Source organism: Bidens hawaiensis, unplaced genomic scaffold, assembly GCF_021521415.1.
Source record: "Bidens hawaiensis isolate Kalapana, Puna unplaced genomic scaffold, B.hawaiensis_p1.1 tig00038191_1, whole genome shotgun sequence".
In the NCBI taxonomy this organism is placed as follows: Eukaryota; Viridiplantae; Streptophyta; class Magnoliopsida; order Asterales; family Asteraceae; genus Bidens; species Bidens hawaiensis.
In genome coordinates this window covers 62,646-66,701 of record NW_027496707.1, presented here as the reverse complement: position 1 = coordinate 66,701, position 4,056 = coordinate 62,646, and the positions used below count along the sequence as shown (strand labels likewise).

At 41.5% G+C, this 4,056-nt stretch overlaps 1 pseudogene; it reads right to left on the bottom strand.

Annotated features, from left to right (window-relative positions):
- Positions 1-1,207: 1,207 nt before the first annotated feature.
- LOC143590155 (pathogenesis-related genes transcriptional activator PTI6-like) lies at positions 1,208-1,881 on the bottom strand (annotated as a pseudogene).
- Between the last annotated feature and the right edge of the window lie 2,175 nt (positions 1,882-4,056).

The following is a 4,056-nucleotide window of genomic DNA, read 5'->3' as shown; positions in this document are numbered from 1 at the left end:
GGACCAAATATTTGAAGATCGAGATGCTTGAATTGTGTTGAAACGCTTGGGTTTGTTGGCTCGTCCCGGACTTCATCGGGCACGGCCTTAGCGGGAAAGGAGGCGTACATGCCTAGTCGTGATTGCACAACGAACGCATCGCTGGTAGCGAGCTGTTGTTGCTCGCCTAATGAGTCCAAGGCAGGACGAAACCGGCAGACCCTGATCATAAGCGAATTGATTGGCTGGCCTTCGAGCGCCACACAGAGTCTGAGGAGTAACTCTGTGGCAAGTGGTATTAGAGCCGGTCAAACCTCGGATACGTTGGAACGTGTACACTCAACCAAAAGAGCTTAAAAATGTCGAGAATGAGTTATGCAATGGTGGTGGGAGAAGATCGATTGCTCTTTGTACGCCGCGAGTATGGGAACGTGAGCACCGTCCTAGTCAGGTGTAAGTGGAGATCACCGTGTTTGTGTTAAATGTTTTACGGTGTAGCAGAGCCATAACCTGTTTTGAAGTTTGCTAACTTGGCGAACATCGGCGTCACATAATCGGATGGCATAATTAACCGACACGAATAACTCACATTTTGGCTGAACTACCGGGTGTCTCATTTACCAAAGTGAATCATTCTCAAAACACATGGTTTTGGCTAGTAAGCTGATATGGGATGATGAGCTTGCCATTCAAACATGCATGGCATAGAGAGAAAACCACATGGTATGGGACGACATGTGCATGCACGAGGACGTGCATGGTTATGATGGTGGGAAAGTATCACAGACCAAATATTTGAAAATCGAGATGCTTGAATTGTGTTAACGCTTTGGTTTGTCGGCTCGTCCCGGACTTCATTGGGCACAACCTTAGTGGGAAAGGAAGCATACATGCCTAGTCGTGCTCGCATGACGAACTCATCGCTAGTAGTGAGCTGTTGCCTCTCACCTAATGAATCTAAGGCAAGACGAAGTTATGAATCTAAGGATGATGATCACGAGCGGACTGATTAGCTGACGTTCGAACACCACACGAGTCTGAACACTCAGACTAATGATATAGTAAATTATATAAAAGATAATTACCAACTCCAATAAACAAAAATAGTTTATCCCATAAACCATACACAAATTTTCATAACCTTCTTTACTCACTAGCGTTGCATCTTCAACCAAATTTACTTAATATATATATATATACCATATAATTAAATAAATAATATAAAGTATATACTTTTTCAAAAGTCAACGAGGAAGTCATCAAGGTCAAACTCTCCAAACTCGTCGTCAACGTAGTTTCCCAATACCCCAAAATCCGGTAAATCAAACGGCAAGTCATTATCAAACGATTCAAACCCAACACCAAAACCATCCACCGCCGTTAACTCTCCGTTAACTCCCAACACCGAAGTCGGCGACAAAACGCCGTCGTTTCCGTTACCAAAATTTGTAACGGCCTTAACTCCGTTAAACTTAACAGCAGCTTTATCGTACACAATAGCCGCTTCTTCCGCCGTATCAAACGTCCCGAGCCAAACACGTTTCCGCCGAGACGGATCACGGATCTCCGCCGCCCACCGCCCCCACGGACGCCGATGAACTTTTTCTCCGTCGTACGTCGCGTGATCCTCACGCGCCTGCTTTTAATTCGATCGTGTGGACGACTGAAGTTGATTTCGGAGACGTGTTTTTTCACTCTTTTGATTATTACTTCATCGTCTTCGTCGGATGAATCCGTGGCGTACGGATCGGTTAGTGTGATCCGTACGGTCTTACTGTTAAACGACGTCGTTGAAGGATCATGATGATGATGATCACGTGATGTAACTAACTTGTTGATTCTGAGCACGTGCTCTGTGAACTTCACCGACGGTGGTGGTGGTGGTTGTTCTGGTGACGTCATCATATAAACGATAAACAAATAATAACCGATAGAGTTAATTAAGAGTGATGACTGATGATGATGCTTATTATAAGGATATGGTGATGGTGATTAAATAAGTGAGTAACTAACTAACGAGCATGCACGAAAAGAAATGAAGTGGTAGGTTATAGGTATTTTCGCGGGAAAATTCCCCGCTATTTTCTGGAGGGATGGATATGTAACAGAGTGAGAAAACGAAGAAATTGCAGGTAGCTGAGCGTCTATATATGGAGAGAGAGAGAGAGAGAGAACACACCGGAATACAACGAAAGAAACGCTCACTAAAAAAAAGTATGTTTGTGATAATTTGAAAAACAGCTTATTGGCTTATTAACTATCTTAAAAAGTCATTTTAAGAGGACTTATGGTTTTTAGAAAACAGTTTATTTTGAAGGATTAATCTTGATAAAGATTTAAAGTTTAAAGAGTTTGAGTTTGAGTCGGTTTAGTTTATTAATTAGGAATAAGATTGGTTATTTTTACTTATTTATTTGGTTTCCTAGTTTGAGTCTAATTAAGTTTCTTGGTGAGCAAGTTAAGGTTTTAGTATAAATAGATGGTTTAAGGTTATTGTATTTTGTGTGGTTTTCGTTCTTAATAACATTGAAAGAGTCGTGAGGAGTTCTCACAAAATATCGGTGTTGCTCGATCCATGCAATGAAGTCCAACAATTGGTATCAGAGCGGGAGTTCAAAGAGACCTGTGAAGACGTTGAATTTTGAAGGTATCTATCGGAGGGACGGATTGGCACCTCTAATATTTTTCGTCCGACAATTGATGAACAAAAGCAGACGTAGCAATTAATTCAAGAATCAAGGTAAAATAAATTGCAAGGAGGTAGCAATTGGGAGACATGGTGAATTCATTAAAAAAAATAGGCACCTCTCTTTGTGTACGGAATTCGAGAAAGAAGAAAGCTTGGTGAATTAATTAGTTTTAAAAGGAAATCTTCCTAGCCACAAATTTGATCGAGAAACCAGAAGCAAACAAAGCATGTTGTGAATTAATTATTCTACCAGGCAATCAAAAGTGTCAAGCAACCGAACCGAAGACTTGAGCAACAAGGAAGAAGATCGAACCCGCCTGAGAAGACGAATTGCAATAGTGTAGCAATCAAACAGTGAAGAAAACGATCGTATCTGTGTGAACGATCAAGAAGAAGACGAAGACGGTCGTATCTGTGTGAACGATCAAGAAGAAGAATCAACGTTAATCTGTGTGATTCGTTGAAAGCAAAGACAACGTTAATCTGTGTGATTCGTTGAAAAAAGAGACAACGTTAATCTGTGTGATTCGTTGAAAGAAGAAGCAGCGTAAATCTATGTGATTCGCTGTGATCGTATATGTTTGAGCGATCAAAAAGGACGATTTGTGTGACGTTAAGAAGATTCGAAGAAAAGAATGGCTAACAATCCAAACAATGCAGGGAATGGCCCGGTTCAAGAAAACAACACTGCCTCGTTTCAAGTACCAAGGTTGACAACAACGAACTACAGCACTTGGACAATTCTAATGGAGTCAGTTTTGGATGCACAAGGGTTGTGGGAGACAATTAAGCCAGTAACCAATGGAGCCATTGATGAAAAGAAGAACAAGATTGCAAGGGCAATTATCTATCAAGCTTTACCAAAGGATATACTCCTTCAAGTTGCTAGGAACCGAAGTGCGAAAGACATATGGGAAGCTTTACGGGTAAGGTTTCTTGGTGCTGACAGGGTCCAAAGGGCACGTTTAGCGAGTTTAAGAAGAGAATTTGAGCAACTACGAATGAAGGAGACAAATACGATTGAAGAGTTTGCGGAAAGCTGTTAAAGCTATTAAATTCGGTGCCAAATAAGTATCTTCAGATTGTTGCTTCTATTGAGCAATATTCAGATCTGGAAACCATGCCATTCGAATAAGCAATAGGCAGGTTGAAGGCCTACGAGGAACGAATCAGAGAGCAAGATGAGACGGGTGAAAGCGGACAAGGTAAGTTGTTGCTTACTAAAACTTATGGACATGAAAGTTCGAAGAAAGAAGAGGATAAGAGGATGTTTGTGAATGCTGTGGACGAGGGAAAATCGACCATGGACGTGGCCGAGGTAGAGGACGTGGTGTTGGACGAGGTAGAGGTGGTCAGTTCCAACTCAATGAAAATCAAAAGGAGAAAGG